This window comes from Anser brachyrhynchus (genome assembly GCF_964034855.1).
Source record: "Anser brachyrhynchus genome assembly, chromosome: 1".
In the NCBI taxonomy this organism is placed as follows: Eukaryota; Metazoa; Chordata; class Aves; order Anseriformes; family Anatidae; genus Anser; species Anser brachyrhynchus.
In genome coordinates this window covers 48,087,219-48,107,505 of record NC_137694.1, presented here as the reverse complement: position 1 = coordinate 48,107,505, position 20,287 = coordinate 48,087,219, and the positions used below count along the sequence as shown (strand labels likewise).

General features: G+C 46.7%; 1 protein-coding gene across 2 annotated transcripts in view; it reads right to left on the bottom strand.

Moving 5' to 3' along the window:
- Window positions 1-20,287, bottom strand: part of TMCC3 (transmembrane and coiled-coil domain family 3) — a 141,218-nt gene that overhangs the window by 75,856 nt on the left and 45,075 nt on the right. The window lies entirely within an intron of this gene.

The window sequence follows — 20,287 nt, the reverse complement described above, 5'->3', positions numbered from 1 at the left end:
GAGCTCAATGAGCTGCCTCTTCCTCTCACTCCCTCTTTGCACGCTGAGTGTGGTTCGTGCCTCCTGCCCTGGGCATCCTTCCGTCTAGCCTACCCACTTCCATAAGAGCCATGCAGAGCCTGGTTGTTAGCACGCAGACTGCCGACGGAGAGCCACAGGAGCAGCACATACATAGTGTACAAGCAAGAGGGCTGATACGAAGCGAAAGTGTTGTTGGGGGTGGGGAAATCAAACTTTCTGTACGGTCAACACATCTTGCTTTAAATATTCATTTCTCAACTTCCCCCAGTTCCAGAAGAGAGGCTGCGGACTCCACAGGGCTGGATGGATCAAGGAGCATGTGTACTTCATAACCAAAATGACTACGCTACCAGATACTTGGCTGCTTTTTTGTTTGTTTGTATGGTTGGCTTTTTAAATACGTATCACCATCTTTTAGATTGGTTGATTAAAAAGAGTATATCTGAGTCCTGCGTGCAAAGCTGACACCTTTCACTTGCTCACATCCAGAAAAAGGATGTGAGACTAATACAAATACTGAAAGGAAATGGTTTGATCACAGACGTGTTATTTTGGCCACTGCCTTCAGATTTCCCACAGGGTGGGAACACCCCACACAGCGTAAGACTACAGAGAAGAGTTTCAGCAATGAGTCAAGCTAAGTAACTCAACAAGGTAATACTGTCTGGATCCTCTAGGACTAGATCTAGACTGCAGTTTATCAACAAAGGCTGTAACAGAGTTCTTGCACATAATTACACTGCTGTGTTTCTAATATATCCCATTCCTCATCCTTTGTATAATGACTTCTCAGCAGAACACAGGCAGCTCCCAAAACGTGCGTCACAAAACGATGCACAAATCTTCCTTAGGATAAAATAATCAGCTTTTTGGATCAGAGGAGCACATTAACAACTTATTTAAATCATGGTAGGAAAAAACAATTTAAACTGTGATGCCAACAGGTAGAAATTTAGGAGGATAATCACTTTTTGCTTTATTTCTGTAAAATACAAGAGTAATTTCTGTCTTGACATTTTCTCTAATCATTCTCCTATTTTGCCACCGCATAAGAATTACCCACGGTTAACAGACCTTCTGTTTTGAGTTTCTTACTAGAGGCAGCTACAAAATCTTAAGGGATCAGCATGGGCAACTGCAAACCCCTATTGCTAATTTTAGGATTTATTCTTGTGCCCTTGTAGCGCAGGCTGCAGTCACTTTGACAAACAGTTGGAAAGCAGCTCTGAATGCAGTAAGGAGCTCTGTCTTGTAAACACTGTTTTTCTTCCATTGCACAGTTGTCTATGAACAAGTAAATCCCTGCACTCACTACCAAAGAGTAAATTCAGGTATCACTTTCTTTTCTTTTCGTCAAGGGCAGATTAACATTGCACTGTTGACCTTCCCTACACCAAGAGTGGGATTTCTCATGGCACGTAACTCAAAAGAAGTAGGTAAAGAGCATCTCTCTCTACAATACTGCTGCGCATGGGCCAAGTAATCAATTTTTGACAGGGACTGAGTACAGCTGAGGAAGAGGTATTTTCCTCAGCTCCTCATCCACATGCAGCTAACAATTCAGAAGACAAGGGCAAGCAGTGGCTAGGATCCTGCAGAACCCTTCAAAGGAGACCACGCTCTTGCTCTGTGGTTCCTTATTGTCATTTACTCATCAGCCGCTCCTGGCTTGTGTCCTGCCACAATAACAAGCCTCAGCCTCATGGGGAAAAGAAAACCCAGGCTTCAAAAAAACAATATACTGTAACTTTGGTCTCCTCTTGTCCCAGAGGGTTTTTGGGTCGGCAGGCACTGACCCCTTGATGTCCCTGGGAGAAGCGTGCACATCCTCAGCAGGCTCATAAGCAGATCCTGGCAAGGGCTCTTGTCCTGTGGCAGCCCTGTCAACATCCATGATTTTAGCCAAATTTCCTGACATCTAGAGTTTCCCAAAGCTCCCAATCCCAGAATGATAAAACTCCATGAGATTCTCAGCTTTCCTATTTTTTAATAGTGCAAATTTGTGATTACAAAGAGAAGCTAAAAATCTGTCAGGAGTGCCACCTGACAACTCATAAAACAGATGGCAAAGAAAAAAAGTCACTGCCTGTAATCTCATTGCTTTGGGAGGTCTGACTCATGGCTGCCCAGTACAGGAGTTGGCAGGGGGGACGTAGTACAGCTAAACACCGCCTCAAACAGTTGTGGATCCTGCCCCCAAAATCTGATGTAGCAAAAAATTTCATTAATATCGTGGAGCGTCTTGGCTGAAACAATTCACCGAAGTTACAAGTCCAGCTAAGCCAGGAGCTGGGCTCCTTCTACAGCAGCCCAAGGAGATCGTTGTCCCAGCACTCGCTGAAAACGAACAACAAATGAGGCTTTTCAAAAGCAAAACTACTTGATTGCTTTCATATTTTCTGACTCTGGTTCTGTGAAAAGAAATCACTGCAGCTGAAAAACTGAGCAATTTGGCATGGCCAAGCCCTAAGATGCAATTAGTCACAGACATTGTTGCAACTGCTTGCAGGGCTCCCCAGCACTCCCTTGCCTCCAGCAATTGGATAGTAACAACTTGCATAAAAATGGATTTAGAAAATTCATTAGTAACAGTGCAAGTTAATTGTGGCATTAGTACAGTTCAGCGTTAACCTTCCTATTAAAGAAGCCCAGTTTAACTAGGTCCTTGAAATATCTTTAAATCATATGCGAGTGTTTGGGGTATATGTTAGAGGCACACTGTTCTGGTTTTGTTGCTGTTCAGCTGTAATACAACTGCCTCATTTAAGGCCGTTTCAATGGTCATGGTTTTTTTCAGTAATACCAAAATAGACAGTAGGAAACATCTTAATCAAAGATAGAATCTGTTTATTGTATATTTATGAAAGGAAGGGATTTTAGGGATTCATTCACGAGATGCCCCTGTCTGGGAAATAGCATCCAACTATTCTACTTGCTCTGTGAAAAGAAAAATAGGAAAAGATATGGCATGCCTGGCTCAATTAACCTTTCAGTGAGCAGTCCTAAGTTTCCTAATGAGTGACCACTGCACAGATCTCTTTTACCTGATGATACTCAGCCTTTCTAATCAAACTGGAGCTCTGACAGATGCACGTATTTCCCCCGTTTCCAGAGTAGTGTCCCCATGATGGAGTGGAAACTGATAACAGGACATAGGAAACATGCTTATTTTATCACAACATAGCCGGGTTTGACTTACTGTAAACAGGACAGTAGACTAATGTGAAAGCCTGAGTCAGTATGGTAACAAAAAGTTCATTTGCAGAAAAACAGTGCAGTTTCAGTTCACCTGGGAAAAGATGCAATGAGCCAGCATTCACTGAGAAGTTTTGGTTGAAATTAATTAGGTAAGTTATTTGTAAAACAGTTAATGTATTTATATCTAGGAGTGTTCGTTCTTCCAGCTAAGTTCACAAGAAAGTTACACGCTTTCCACAAAACTAATGAGGGGGTGGTGGTATCACATCCCCTTATTGGCAAGTAGTTGGTTACTCTCCTAGAGATTAAAAGAAAATCCAGAAAATGCACAATTCACAGAAACCTAAAAAAAAGTGAAAGAGTTGAAAGAGACAGAGCTGGTCCTGCCTTGGGGACCAGCCAGCTGCACAGTCCTTGGCAGGACTGATGGCTGCTGACAGAAATTCACACACCCCTCCCAAACCAGGGAAAGGCCAAAGGCTGTTGGACTCTGGGCAGTGAAGCTCTGCAGAGAATGAAAGCTTCAGTCAGAAACGCCTATGTGAGTGACAGCTGAGTACAAGAAGCCCGGAGAGACGGTTTGTACCAGAAGAAACCTCTGGCATGCCAGCACAAGTGCACCAGGAGGTGACAGATGAAGACTTCAGAGAGCCTGCGGGAGCTGCTGGCTGCCCCGGTGCTGCGATGGGAGCAGGGGCCCTGCCTTGAGTCACTGGCTCCTAGGGCCTGCAGGGAAGAGGGATGTGGATGCCATTCTGTTTATTTACAAGAATGTACAAAAATACCCGACTCCGTTTCAGTTTGTTTTTTTCCTCCTAGCTGGAAAGGTTGACGTGCACAGCCTCTGCAGCACAGCCAGCCTCACGTCTTGTACGGATGCCTCCTGCAGCAGCACGGGTTTCAGCGCTCTGCTGTCACCAGCCGATATATGCACAATCCAATATCCGATTGATGCAGGAAACAAAGTTCACAGCCTTTATGCTCAGCTGTCCGATGGTCTGGGTGAGATCAAGCCCCCTGAGATCCCGTTGGGCTCACAGGACGGTGTGACATGTCAGCACTGTGCTGTGACCGTCTGGCCCACAGGCAGCCAGCACCACAGCCAGGATCGGCAAACATGAACGGGCAAGCGAACGGTTGCTAGAGGCTGGTGGACTTCCAGAGGAACATCAGGCAGAAAAGCTATTTCCTCTCAGCCTGCAACGCATCCCATGGCCATCTGACAGAATTATGTTCCGAGAATACAACAACTCACAAAGTTTCCATCCTGCCCGGTTTGATACGTAGTGGTGTTGCTATTCAAGGTTATTTCCTGATCTGTTTATTCCTAGGCTCCCCCGCAGGGTCTCTTTCTGTCCCCACCCCTCACAGATATCCCTCAGACATCTTGTACGAGCCGTGGCTCCCTGGGGACCGGCTGCCACCTGAATCAGCACAGGCGCTCTGGGCCTAATCTTCATGGTTAGGAAGTGGCTTCAAACAGGACTCGTGTGCCCAACGATTCTCTGCCTGAACAGCCCATGAAGAACGGTGCAGGTTACAAATAATAAAAAAATGGAAATAATGTTAGAAAGTAAGTCTTCACAACTGGGGGAGGGAAAGGGAGCAGACAGAAGAGGTTTAGAAGGTCGTTGTTGTGGAGACAAGTTGTGAAGTACAGTGGATGCTACATTTCATTATACTTCCTTCCCTTTGATGCACTTGGCTGTGATCACAACTAGAGCTGGTGACCTACCACTGTGATCCGGAGTGGAAATTCCTATGTGCCATTTATTTACATGCCGTGTATGCCTCACGGTGTAATTCGGTTCTTTTAAAACCACGTCATCTCTTACAAGACTGTTGACCCAGCAAAGCACAAAGGTGAAACTGCTGTGCTTGCTGGAAAGCACACTTCCCCACAAGACAGGGCCCCAGTACTATCAGTGAACTTTCTTTTTTGTTCTGTCACGGTAAGGGCTTTTCCAGCTCTAAATGAAATTAGGGAAGAATGTAGCATTTTAAAATACTTGCTCAGCATAAATGAGTTGAAATGTGAATATGTCCCTGTAAAGAAGCTTCAAGTTAAGCATGAATAAATACTCCAAGTCCAACACGCTGCAAAAGCTAAGTTCGGCAGCACAGTCTTGCTTCTGCCAATTTAGGTTAAGACAGAGAACGATAACTCTCAGTTTTTGTACAGAAAGTCCTGTTACTTCCTATATGTCTCTGTGTCCAGTCAAAACAAACCTCCTAAAAGTAACCTTTCCTTATCTGGGAGTCCAACTGAGGCCACCAGTGGCAGACGGGTGTTAACACTGCCTCTGGGTAAAGAGGACGGGCATATTCAGGGTATTTTTCCCAAGCCAGTTTTATCTGCACTGAGAATGAGCCAGCTCGCTCTCCTCTGTTTTCCAGTCTTGACATGATACCGAAAAACTCGCTCGGCTGCATAGTAGCCACAAGCAATAGTAAGAAGATACGTGTGGCACACCTTTTAATGAAGAAATCAAGAAGAAAACCCGTTTAGAGAGGACGCATACGCACGTCTATCACATAACGACATAAGGGAAGGGAAACAACTTCCCAGCTCCCCCTTCGGGATCTCTTCACAGGTCAGTAGAGAGGCTGCTTGCAGGAGTCCCCTCCATTTCTCACGCTCCACAGGAACGTCGATAACCCCCTCAGGAGGGGTGGTCTGAAAGGCACGTACACACGCTGGAGGCAACATCTGGGTAATTGATCTCTGTGCATCGCTAGGAAAAGAGCATGAGTCAATGCACCTAGCAGTACAACTCTATCACAACCTGGCAGCCAGACAGCTGGGCTCCCAGTGAGGAAATCAGAAGCAGCTGGAGTTGTCTCTCTGCACCGCATTAATCCCCAAGCTATATTGTGTCTCCAGACAAAGGTAGATGGATTTGTCAGTGCTCAGTATTCAACTCCAGAGCCTGCAGCACCCCAGCAGGAGTCAGCAGCCTTCCCTCCTTATCGGAGGCTCCGAGACTTCTTGTTTTTCCCCAGATTTAGCAACTTCCTGAGGGTTTCCAACAGCCAGGAAAGGCAAGAATCCAAAATGCAAGATCTGGCGTCAAAGGAACAGCTTCTCCAGACAGAGCCATGGCAGGAAGGGGGCAGGCCCTTCGAGGGCACAAGGAAGCGGAGAGGAGAGAGCGGGCGAGAGGAGCGTGGGGCCTCCCAGGGACGGAGCCCAGCGAGCCTGGGGAGCCAGGAGCTGCAGCAGAGGACATGGGGCAGCACAAGGAGGGGAAGCGTGTGTGGTCCCCGTGAAGCCATCCCGATCCTCCCACCCTCCCGAACACAACCACGGAAGTAGGCGAAGGGGAAGAGAGGCACTACCTGAAGGACCTAGGCAGCTGCAATTCAAGCTGGGGTCAGGCAGCAGGAGGTACGGGAACCCCTTACTGCCCAGCTGGGGCACCCACCTCCCAGCGCTTGGAAAGAACTGCTGCAGTCAGCTCACTAAAACAAGCAGGGTGTGCGCTGGAGCGAAGTGGGGAGATATATTCAGCACCGAGACAGCTCAGTGAGGCCTAGAAATTTCACATGTATGCATTTAGAAGTGAGATGCTAAAAGGAGCTGATGATCTTTGGCAGCATTTCCTGGTAAGGTTAATAAAGATATATTTATTTCCCCAAAGATAAAACTTCAGAACTAAAAAAAAAAAAAAAAAGGGGGGGAAATAAACAAAAAGGAGAAAAAAATAGACTTCAATTTAGTAACCAAATTTAAACTTTTAAGAGGGTTTCTCTTCTGCTTTCCTGTGGAGAGCAGATTGCTCAGTAGTCAGACAGGAAAATTGGCTTGAGAAATATTGCTGTCCTGTCAGTGGCAGCCTCTTACTTAAATGAAGAGATTTTTCCTTCTGGTGAACAGCCACGTTAGCATCTCACGGCTGTGCATACGTGTCTACAAGATAGTTTAATCAGTGCTATAAATTCCTCATATTTACCTACAGAAGAGGCTCATGTTTGCACTTGGAGGAGTGAGGCCACGATCGCGCTTACTGGAGGTGCTCAGGAATGTCCTGACCCCATTTTCTCCAGATTGCTTAAAGCCCCTTGGTTTTTGTGACTGAACGTCACAACATTCAAGCACTCCAGTCGTGAGGTCTCTTCTGTTCTGATATCTGGATATGGAGCACCTACAGAAGGGCTGACACGTCCCGACTCCATCCACACAACGAACTTACACCTTCCACAGTGAACACTGCCAGCAGGCCTCTAGGCCGCGGGGTCACGGACGTGTTGTCCCAGATGCTGTCTGCTCATGATAAGCTCTGGTTTCAGCTCTGGTCAGCTGTACCTCAGGATGTGTTTCCCTCACTTGAAATGTAAGTAAGGCTTACAATGCCACCGTGCAGAAATTCGATTTCTATAACTATCACTAAATTTCTTTCTCAAAGATAGTGTAAAAGACTAGAGCAGAGTACATATCATCCAGATCTGAAACTGAAAACATGTACATTTTCATAACGTACACTGGAACACGCTAGAGCAATTTGTCAGCTAGCAAAATCCAGAAATGATACTAAAATGTAAGTGCTAAATCATTATTTTTGCATTGATGCCATATTTTAGTGCAGAGCATTGAAGCTCTTTAAACACATTAATGGATTAAGCTTCGTAAGACTGAGTTTTAAACAATAATTAGCCAGCCAGTATAGGTCAAACAATGAGAAATATGTAGAAAAAAATCAATGCTGATTTGGTTTTGATATCTCTGAATGCTATCAAATTATAAAGAGTAACTCATACTAATTGCAATGTCATACATGATTAATTGCACACTCTCAATCCTGAGATTTTTTCAAAATTAATCCTTACAAGTGTTTCTCTTTCTATGAAAATTTCCCCCCAGATCTACATTTTTAAGACTGACTCACTCTGTTTTCTGACCCCGTTTCTGTGTTTCTCTGTGATGATTTGCTCAGTACACATGGAAAGTGAACATCCGTGTTGGAGGTAGGCTCCTGATTTCTGTTTTTCTAATTCTGTGCTCTGATGCCTTCCTTTCTAATGTAAATATTTTCTAGGATTCCCAAATCACAGATGGAAACTGCCTGTTTCTCATTTAGCTTTAATTACCCCTTGCTCAGTCTGAGCCTTTATGCAGAGTGGCCTTGCCCTCTGGGGTATTACAGCCTTAAAAGTTTCTGCTGCAGAATCAGTGACTGTACCTCCAACACCGCACGGCTCCTTTTCTGAACCAGACTCAGCGGGCTTCTCCGAGCATCTCCTGGTCGTGCTTTAGAAGCGTAAGAGAAAGCAAGTGCTCTTTAACAACAGAGCTGAGAAAGAAAACGAGAATACAGATTATTTGTGAATAAAACCTAAGGGCACTCAAGGAAGATTTCCAAAATATGAAGCTGCAACTCATTTAGAAAAGCTACACAACCTCTGATTAATGCTAACTGCAACTCGGAGATACTACAGGCACCGGAGGGCTAGCATTTTACTATTCAGAGAGAAGGTACAAGCTGAGAGACCTCAGACATTAGCTACAGGGTTCGAACACAGTACATGTCCCAGTGTTTACCCAAACTTTCATGAAACTGGGGTTCCTGTTATCAGTCCTCTGTAAGGCATAGGCCTGGTTGTTTCTCAGTAAGCCATCAGCACTATTTTGCTTCTCAAAAACCAGTTCACATTTTCAGTTGTAGTAAATGCCACCTACATGACCCGTGTGCATACTGAGTGTCTGATTTCCGTGAAACTAAATGCAAATCCAGCCAACTACCTGGCCCGCAGGCAAGGCAGATACCCAGTAACCAAGCCACCAGAAGGGAATATTGACCCCAGTCCCCCTCAGCCTGGGACTGGACCGTGGTCTCCATCTAAAGATACGTTTGCGTAAATACTGGCTAGCAGGTTATCTACATAAGTCTGCACAACTTGTTCTAAAAAGCAGTGTTATTGTATACTCGGAGGCCTGCTGATTCATGATGAGAGAAACAAGCTATGCAACAAAAACTTGAACAACGTCATATCCAAAAATAGCCAGCAGTTCAGACCAATGCAGTAATAGCATTGTAATATTGGTACTAATTACAGGCCAACGATTGCAGACCTTAGAGCTAAGAGCAGATTTCTGAAACAAGCCAGAACAAGATGTACTCATAAAGACAAAACACTGTGGGATGCTATCACGAAGATGGCTGCATCAGATCAGCCTCATACTGAGATGCAGGGAGAATCTCTTAAATCATTAGCAAAGCTGCAGCATCTCATTATTTTTAATAGCTCTTGAAATGAACACCAGTGCCAAAGTACCTACAAATATCCCTGCTCAGTAATCTCCAGGGTTCAGCCCTGGGCTCCACCATGCCAGACTTCACTTATGGGATGAGGCAGGCTAAAGCGAACGCACAATTAATAACTCGCAGCACACCTTCTTCCCCAGCTTCGCCCGCCCCATCGGGAACGACGCTCCCACCTCTCCTCCAGGTGCTGTTGCCAGCTCTTGTGCTCCGCGTGTCTCCTGCTTAGCAAGAGCTTCAGTGAGTGCACAGCAGCATAACCCCAGCGCTTCCAGCAAAGCTGCATCACCATCCGCTGGTTGGTGGTGCGGGCACAAGGCACGACATGCGGAGAGGAGAGGCTTGCAGCGCCCCGTGGCACTCTTTGCACGGGGGAAGAGGGGAGGAGAGCTGGAAGCACCGGGGGCAGGCGGAGAGCCTGCCGGGGAGGAGGAGGAATGGAAAGGGAGGCTTGAGGAGACCAAGGACAACCTGAGATGGGAGAGAGCAGCAAAGTGTGCTTGCTGGGACACTGTAGAAAGAGGGTGCTCCTGAAACACAGGAGAACTGTCGGCCCTTGCAGAGGAGCTGGAGGAGGAGGAGGAAAATCACAGACTGGGTAAGGAGGAAGTGAGAAATCATGTCCTGAAACAGGGAAGCTTCTCCAGCGCTTGGCTGCTCTCCTGCCCTGCTAACCGAGAGGCAGTGCCAGGCCCCAGCCAGTGACAGAAACACGACTGAGGAGCTGGTGCAGCTCCACCGGGCTGGCTGAGCACGCACGCATCGGCTCCCCCGCACCCCGCAGGGAGGAGCAGAGCTGAGCATACACGTGCCTTCTGGCCGCCTCGCGTCTCACTTCTGTCCTTTCAGCCAGATAAAGCCTGTCTTGGAAAGCCACGCGAGTAAGCCTGGGCAAGCAGGACCTGCACGCTCTGCCACGCTTCCCGGGACGGCAAAACACGCGTGCGGCATCCACCTGGGGTACAGCCTGCCCCGCGGGGAGCTTGGTCGGGGCACACCGCAACAGCAGTACCCCGAGGGACAGGGAAATAAGGGCAGTGACTGCACCGGTCATCTGAATGAAGAAAATGGCATTCATCGCTGCTCTTCATCTAGCATTCTAGCTGTGTTTTCCTCGTTTTCTAATGTCACCACTCAATCCCTGAACCGCGCATCTCTCTGAGGGCATTACTGCATGAGACTCCCTGAGTGCTCAAACTTCCCTAGAGTTATCTCAAATGCATTAGAAAGTAACAGGGTACAATTTTACCGGAGGGAAAACGAGACACAAATATCAACGCCATAATATCCACCGATTTTGGTTTCATTTTGTACAGAACTTTGCACTTTGCAGCACTTAATACATTGTAAAGTGCATCTCTAATTGGTATGGTTTGCAGTAGGCTCACTCAGTTATTCTGCAGATCTTCTAAGGAGACAGAAAGTTCTCTGAGGAGCAGGACTGAAGTCTGGCTCCCTGAACTCTGGTGTGTTTGTGAACCCTGATTTAAGCTTTTCCCAGAACTGACTTCCACCTGTCTGCTTTTTGGGGCCAAAATTGGTGTTCTAGAGCTCTCTGCCTGCATGAAAAAGGAGAAGTCCTCACCCTCCTCCTTCCAGGCCAGACACAGCAGCATGCCGCAGAGCATCCCTCGGCCCTTTTGGGAGCAAGCAGTCTGGCGCTTAGCTGCCCTCAGGGGAAGATAAAGTCATCAGCACAACCCAGGGACTGTCGTAACCCTTGGGTCAGCAAGGGCTAAGGGGTGAGAAGGATATCTGTGTTTCTGTGCTTGTGTTTTAAAGCAAAGGGTCTCAAAGACCAGCAAACAGATAATACCAAACTATTTTCCTTAATCTTGCCCTAAGAACAGATGAACTGATGCTCTTTTTCTCAAATTCTTGATGAAGTATTCATCCCGAGCCAGATACTCAGCATTATCTTATCCACTCAAACACTCAAAGGATTGCAAAGCTGCTAGCACAGGAACGCGAGCCTTGCAGCGCACGGTTCCAACGCCCGTGGTTTTGTGATGAATCCACACCAGTGCTAAAGGACCCAGCTCCTGCATCCCTGTCATCAGATGAGTACAGCAGCATGAATAAAACAATGCAGCGCTTCAAAGTTTTTAGCTCTTCTAGAGAAAATGTGAAATGTGATCTCGGTACGTCTGAAGGCTCAGAAATCGAAAGACAAACGAAGAAAGCCTGTTCTGTTTGGCTGGGTTTTTCTGGTCAGTCTCCTGGTCTGGCAAAGATTGCTGCCCTGGGATTTTTTTTTTTAACACTTGACGTTAACAGTTCAGTTATTTGCCCCAAAATACCACCTCTTCAGATTCTAACTATAGTGGCACTCTGAAAAGTAAAAAAAGAAATAGATTACAAGTAGAGCTAGTCCTAAATATAAAAAATAAGGTTAAAAAAAATGAATAAATACTTATTTTACCTCCCTCCTTGTACCCACTAAAATTTGAATATGAAAAATGGTCTTTTCTGTATCACATTTAATAGACTTTTTTCCACTACATGAGTTTGTAACGGCACATTTGAATCCTGCTCATGGAAAGTTTTTGTCCCATCACTGCGCACAAAGGCATACATTGAAAACAAAACCAGAAGTTGCCAGTGAGAGTCACACTTCAATTAAAAACCTTTTTGGTTACAAAGTAGGTTATTTTCAGCTTGTAAGCGGGGTCAGAACCATTTTCTCTTTGAGAACTGTCCTGCAAGCATTCTTGCACCTGTGTAACTTTATTTGCATGAGCGCATTGTGGTATTTCTTGCAAGAAGTTACTTGCTTGCTGAGACAGATGTGAAATCTGTTTCTTGGACAGTGAATAACACGGCATCTGCATTTAGTCAACGTGATTAAAAAGAAACTGCTACATCATTACTTTTGGCACTGAAGGTTTTCTGGAAGCGTTCACTCCCAAAGGAGCGGCGATCCTTTATCCTTTCTGCCTGCCTGGCGAGGACAGCTTCACCACTAGCGGCCGAGCTGGGCATCAGGGGGCTGGAGTCCCAGTTCTAGGTGGGGAATGAACTTTCTTTCTATCCTTAAGGTTAGCCTTTCTGGAAAATGTGGCTTCCTGCTCTTTAAATATATTACCTCCCTACACAGAAGGCAGAATTTATTGCTTCTGAAGCAGTCAGTATTAAGCCATGATAAGGACCATACATTATATATATAAAATCTGGAAAGCAAAACTTAGACAGTCTTATTGATCGGTCTTTATCCTATCAAAGATAGATAGTTTAAAAAGTGGGATACCATTTACTTTTCCAAGGGTTTTTCTCGTTGACGGATTTCTTAAACTGTTCATAAAATGCTTGGCTTATGGCAAATCTTGATTTGAGTAAAAAATGGGAATGCTCAACCTATGCAGTTTTGACATTTACAGAAATCTTTAACATCTCTACATTTCAAAATTTGAGTTAGCTTACGCTATGAGATTAGGAAAGCAAAAGAAGAGGTCAAAGCAAAAGGACATTTTTTATCAGTCTGATCTGAACTTTCCTCTTCCTTCCAAGACAATTGATTTACCGACATTCAAACATTTTTAAATACAGCTTACAGTTAACATTTTAAAACTGGTATTTCAGTTCATTTTGTGAATTCTGGCTCAGCTAGAGTTTAAGGGAGACTTTTGCACTTTGTGGTAAAACAGGTTTCGGTGCAAAGAAAAATGTGGATGTATTTGATCCTAACAATTGTCTTTGTTTGATCTCTCAGCGTGCTGCCATTTTTTTAGCAGTCTCACGGGTGGCATGTGAGCACAAGAAAACGAGGCACTAGACCAGAGCTCTGCTCGGCACCAAGGGAAGGTGGAAAATGTGCAAGGAGGTTCAGGTGCCTTCCAGCTCCCCGGTCCTTAGGGCTCTGGTGTCCCTCAGCACAACCTCCGAAGTAACCCTGCTCTGGCTGACCCCGGCACACCAATTGCACCCAAACGCTGGTGCTGCCATCTGGGCTTTTGCAGGGGAAGGGAAGGCTGGGCCGAGCCTTCTCAGCCGAGGTTAAGGCTGCTCGGGTTAGTACAAAGCGGAGTGCCCACAGGTTGAGCCCGCACCCACTGCTTTTAGAACAGACTCAACCTTTTCTAAATATAAAATCCAATCTTACAGCTGTGGGATGCATCGGCATACCCGGCACTTGTGTTCGAGCTCTGGGCGCAGCACAGAGCCCTCACCTTGGACAAACTGGCTGGGGCAGAGGACCCCAGAGACCTGTGGTGACACGGGGCCTGCTGAGCACACCCGAGCCCAGCTTACCCACCTCGACTGTCGCCTGCACAGGGTGATTCAGACCCTTGGCTACAAAAATGAGCAAATCCACTCTGAAGCACGGTGCAGAGCGGAGGACGTGGCACCCAACTACCACTTACAGCTTGCCACATAGCTCATCTTTAAATAGTCTGGGGAAACGTCAGAGCATGGGCATGAGATGGGAGGTGATCGGCCTGCAGCTCACTGGGCTGTAGTGCAGCAGCTGTGCTACCACGACTGGCTGTGTGCACACTCCCTGCACACCCCAGCTACAAAGCACCGCACCCTCAGCGTGCCCCACACGAAGGCACAGTCCTCCGGTTTAAGCCACGAGATTCATGCCTCGAGCAGGCGCACACACAGCTGCCAGGGCTCAGCTGCCAGGTAGGGATGAATCCAGAGAAAGCAATTCAATCAATTCTGGTTTTGTGTCCATATCCCAACGCAGATTACCTTCCTATGCGTTAGCAGGGTGAAATCAGAGCTACAAATGTTGTGATGCTGTCAAAATGACAGGAAGAAAATGAATGCCACGTTTTTTCTCTTGCACACCAGAACCCATGTCAGGAGAGAGTGTGATCGTCCCTCTGGTGGGGACAGGGCTCCGGCCATGCCCTGCCTGCACGCTGCATGCAGAGCTGCCCGCAGAAACCACCTTCTGGAGACACGAGCAGAGTCACAGCTGGCAGAGTGAGAAACGCGAGTTAAGGAGTGTGAGCACCATATGGCACAATTTCCTCTCGTTTCAATCCACTTCACATCTTGTAGTTGAAAAAAAAATCACACGCTCTCCAGTTTACTGGAGGAGAGTCAGGTTACAGTAATGGCAGAGACTAACCCATCAACTCAGCGTTCACTCAGCGCCATTAATAAATGTGAAGAGACACCAATCTGCGACTGGCACGAAAGATAAAAATGCACTGAAAAACATCATGGAGAAAAGTGGCATTCCTCTCTCAAATGAGGATTTATTCATAACGCTGAAAAACAATTCACAAGCTGTTCGGAATCATCTGTGCGGTACGGAGTTAATACAGCAGTATCTGCAGGCAAGCCCTGCCCGGGCAGGACCGCTGCCCCGCTTTTTGTGACACAAAGCTCTCGAGCAGCGCAGAGCAGCACTGCAGGGACGGCCGAGCTGTCGCATCGCTGAGAGGTCGCTGCTGTGGATTCAGTGTCATCTGACAGAAGTTAAGCAAACATCTCTTAATCAGTAAACGTCCAGTAAAAAAAAAAAACAAAAAACATTTGTGGGAGGAAACAGGGCAAGGTGCAGGGAAATTAGTATTTCCGTGGTTCTCTGGAAATTAGGAAAGAAGCAACACATTGCAGGCATCACCAGAAGCCTGTGGCAGAATGAGGAGGAGAACTTCCAATTCTGGATCAGCATCAGGCCCCTGCTCGGCTCTACACCTAGGTTGCCCCTCGGTGCTCTGGAGCTGGCCCCGGGGCACGGGGCTGTGCGCAGGGCAGCAAGGCTGGCACGCTGCGGGGACAGGGACGGGGACGGCTGGGCCACCCTGCCTCCGGTCACCCCAGGCACCAGCTACAAGCAGCGTGGAGCACTTGGGAGAACCCTAAAGCACGCCATTAAGCGCTGAATTTCAATGTATTTGCCTAATTTCTTACGTATTTTTTAAACACTGTGAATGACTTCAAGTCTCCATCGCAGAACAAAGACACCGAAAAGCCGGGTATGGTCTCCCTAATGGAAATGCAGAGCCGAACAACATGTTTGTCAGCGAGCAAATCCCCCGGTGAAGGGTCTGACTCATAAAGTAATGAAACAATTACTGTTAGATGCTATTATTTATTACTTATAACGCAGTGCCACTTCCAGCCTAGGACAAGCTCCCACTGTGCCTGGCACACTACAAACACTAAGCAGAATACATAATTCAGGGTTTTTTATTCGGAGAGACACAGCCTTATGCCCGATCCCAGTCTTTAAAGAAACGCAAACAAAAGTGATATTTATAATAAAATTAGCAACAGCAGCAGCTATTCGTGCTGCTGGGAGGGAGACAGGTCATTCAGTTTGGGAGTGCCACCCCTCCTTCCCCCAAAGCGCTGCGAGGAGTTCACCCACCCAGAAGGGGCAACGCAGGTGGGGGGCACCGGGGCTGGCGCAGCGCCTTTTGCCTCTGGCAGAAGTGGCTGGAAAAGCAAATTAAAAGGCAAAGGCAGCCCCTGACCACCGCTAGCCTGAGACAGCGGGGAGAGGATAATACTTAGGAACAAAGCACGCTGAGAGGCTGCAACCCCTTGCTCTCAAGGGTTTCCTTGCAGCTGAGGGAGGGAGAATGGCTGCCGAGCACGGGGAAGTCAGCGCTGTCACACTGAGGACTGCTCTCCTCCGGCAGCTGGGAGAAGCTTCATTACTGAAGTGATTTGCTATCATGTGAAAAGAATCACATAAATACCACAGGGAAATTCATCGTGGAGTCACGGTAATGAAGAATATGATACAAGGGGCTTTCTCTCTCTCTTAATTTACTGCTTCCATTATTATTTTGCCTCTTAACATGTGTCCCCTGAAGATAAATGCTTTCCTTTAAAAATATCAGCGTGATCCAAAGCCTGCTGAAGTCTCCAGAAACGCACAATTCATCTGGACTTCAAATGAGGCCATAAATTTGAGGGAAGGGGCTCATTTTTTTTTTTTTTTTTTGCAACCATTTACACACTTTGCCATAAATCCCAGCGTATGCTAAAAGCCAGGTGCTGGAAAGCTTTTCTCTCTTCTTCTGAAGATTTCGGACATATTTATATACAGGCTTAGCAATGCCAATTAATGTGTCAGCTGCAGAAAGATAACTGCCCTTACTTTTTTCCCATGACACAACTAAACCACACAGTAACTTTGCTTGAAGACATCACAGTCTCGGTTCACAAGGACAAAACTAACAGGGAGTGGAATCTGATCCAGAAACCATATAAAAAAGAAAGTAACCAAAGCACTTTACCCATTAATAATGCAATCACACTGCAATATCCCAGTTTTGAAAAAAAAAAAAAAGACATTTTTCTCAGAGCATGTATGTATGTTCTCATTTTCCATTTGAAGTAAATGTGTGCAATGTTCAGCTCAGCTGTGCATGAAAGGAAGGGCGTGAGGCAGAGGTCTCCTGTTCGAGGTAATGAAATCCAACTCAGGTCACTACACAGAGACATGGCTATAAAAGCAGTAGTCATAAAACTGAGAGGAAAGAAAAAATACAGAAAAAAACACTGTACACCATCTGTATTTTAAAGCAGAAGAACCAACCAATGCTTTTGAAGGTTCTGGGTGCAAAACCATGAATAATCTAGAAATGGGAGATTTAGAATGAAGTGTGACAGGTTCGCGGTGAAAGCGTTCAGAGGGGTAAATTTGGAGTGCGTGCAGTTACCGCTGCTTTCTGGAACTTATCTACCTAGAATACACAAAGAGTCAATGGACCTTGAGAATGATCTGAAAGGAGCAGAAGTAACCATGATTTTTGTTTCCATCCTATTCACTAATGAAAATTTTGCCAGTGACACGGAGTGCAATACCTCAGTTATGCACGACATCAGCTAAATCCTACGGCTCCAAAAAGCACAAGCCATTCTTTCTTCTGCATTTCCCCCCTTACAAACTTCCCTTTTTCTGCCTCCTGTTTAGTAAGGACACGGATTAGTTGGCCAAGTCATCCTGACTGGAAGTAACACAGCCTAGAGCCAGAAAGCAAGAGGAAAGCAGTGTTTTACAGCTCAGGACTGGTGAAAATGTGCAAGGCTTGAGTGGCTGACACTTTGGGGGACGTTTTGTGTTACGCTTTTAATTTTCCAGAAGAGGGCTACAAGTGCACATGGGTGTCAAGTAGAAAATTCATCAGTTCAGTCTTCTTCTTTATCTGCCTTTTACCAGTCCTAATGGAAAAAAAGGTCCGACTTTGACAGAGGTGCAAGAGCACCTGAAATGATTGTCTCAAGAAGACAGGCACCAGCTTAGGTCACCCAGGGACGTTTCCCTGCGAGCACTCCAGACAGCCAGAATCAAAAGCAGTAAGAAAACCTGCTGAAGGGAAAGCCATACTTAAGTCTTGGGTATCTGCTAGTGGATTCCTTCCTTTTTCCTTGGTATTTTCTCACAAGGCTAAAAATACTCTAATGGTGAAAGCCATTAATAATGAAGATAACTTGACACCAAATCCTGCAACACAAATAACTGTTTAAAGGAGTAACAGCAACACAAAGGTCTGGTTAACATCGTATCCCTTGCTGAACTCAAAATAGCATCTAATTAACAAGACACAGGGCAAAATAAGGGCTTGCATTAAACCCAGTGCCGATGCAGTCTCTTGGCTTTTCTTACACACAACTGCACCACTTTTCACTGGTTCCTGGCTCATATAAGCAGAGACATTTTAGAAGGCCACAACTTGCAGCTCTGGTCTGCTGCATCACATGGGACACAGAAATCACCCAGGAATCCCCCCGGTGGAGAGGCGACTTCTCCCGAGCCTCGTGACTGAACGCTGACCTCAACTCATTTGCAGTTTAACTAATTCCCAGGCCTGACTCTGATTCACGCAAAGGCTGGTCTACACCCACTCCCGGCGTTTTTAACCTGCTTGGACAGACTGGAGGTGCCACGGAGAAAACAGGAGTGAAGCCCTGTGCTTCTTGGGAAGGTCTCTCACGCTTCGTGTCTTGACCTCTTACTCTCTTAAACGTAATTCCCTCCCAGCACAGGCTCTCCGAGGTGCATAATTCAGAGGAGAAGGCCAATCTCCCAATCTGTTACTATTCCTGACTTAAATCGTTATGTGGATCTCAGACTGGAGCAGTAGAAGGCTGGAGAACAGCACACCTCTCGCCCCAGGACTTATATCAATTCATGCACAGTTTTATGGACACGGCTCCGAAGCCAGAGGGGAGCTGCTGCCTTTCAGGCAGCGTGACTGGCAAAAACTGGGCTGAAATGGATGCAAATGCTACAGCACCCGTCTTCCCCAGAGGAACCACGTTAGGTCAGGGGAAGCCAAGGGCAACTGCTCACTGATATTTGCAATAATCACACCATTACAATACACTATGTTTAAGAGGTTCAAAATCCAAGCACAAGTCAGGCCAGTTTCTCCCCAGGGATTTGATAGCCTCCCTTTACCTATATGTTTTTAACACGCATGCTGCATTACCAGTCGCTACAGATAACCATCCCTTCCGGGGAGGTTGGGATCCCATTTCTTAAATCTTCTCATACTAAGAAAACTATTGGATGGCATAAGAGAGAAACGAGACCTTGCAGTTTTCCTTCTTACAGTAAGGTAACCCCGTTGCTGTTCGCCCCCTTCCACCCACAGCAGGAGAAGACCATCCACTCCGCAGGGGCTGCAGGAAGCTCGCCTGAGCGCTGCACGTGTCCCCCATGAAATTTCACTTGTGTTCACCCAGGCCACTCAGACAAACTCCAGGAAAACAAGCATGCCCCACAGAAATAAAGACTGATCGCTGGAGCTTACCCAGCAGCCGGGCTTTCTGACAGTGCAGGAAGCAGGGCAGCTTTGCCGCGTCCCACCTGCACCGCGGGCAGCAGCCGGGGAACAGGCAGAGCGAGGAGAGGCCTAGCAGTAGGCAACGCCTGCTGTTCTCCTCACACGCCTGCTGTTCTCCTCACACGTTTACACACACACGTGACAGCAGCGCCTGAGCAGGAGGAGACGTTCCCCGGGGCCCCAGGTGGAGCAGGGAGGAGCGGGCACAGCCCTGCCCTTGGTGAAGCAGCAGCCAGGGGCCTCCGTGAGCCTTCCCTGCGGTGCTCGAGGCTTTCACCGACAGCTCTGCAGCCTGACACCTGAACACTGGCAGAGGGAAAGAGCTCCTGCACTCCCAGAAGTCAGTCACCCACATCCACCTCACCTGATCGTTTGAACTACCCTGTGCATGTTCACCTACGCAACCCAGAGGCTGCAAACTGTCTTATTTTTCAAACGGATTGGAAGTTGTCTTATTTATAACACTGCAAGGTGGCCGTAGTTAAAATCCCCTTGATTACCAGTGGCCACGAGAGGGCTGACCTGGGCTGTCCCTGTCTCAGACCCCGCTATGGAAAGTCAGGCTGGGTGCACCCCAACTGATACTGGGATGGAGCAGGAATCCCCACTGGGCTTCCCAGCTCCCAGTGCTTCGCTGCTCTGCATTTAAAAAATAATAATAAAATATTTTTCAAAATCAATTTTGCTTGCCTGTGTGTTCTCTAATTCTGGTTTTCTTCCTTGAATTGGGAAAAAAAACCTGAATTGTTTTCCCAGCCCTTACTCACTTAACGTCAGCTGCTTTCTGTCCTCTGCGTGCATTTGTTGCTCACGTAAACTACTCCTATTCCTCTTCGGGTTTGCTTGTAAAAAACCAGCCTTTTCCCACCCACAAAATGCATTTACTTCATGTGACCATGCTGTCAGGGGATACTGTGAAATAACTTGTTCCACTTTCAGTTAGTGTCCTCCCTCCGTCTCGCAGAACAACACCCCCACCCCTGAAGCACCAGGTTACTGTACTGTCAATTGCTATTCAGGATTTAAAGAAGCCCTTAAATCCCA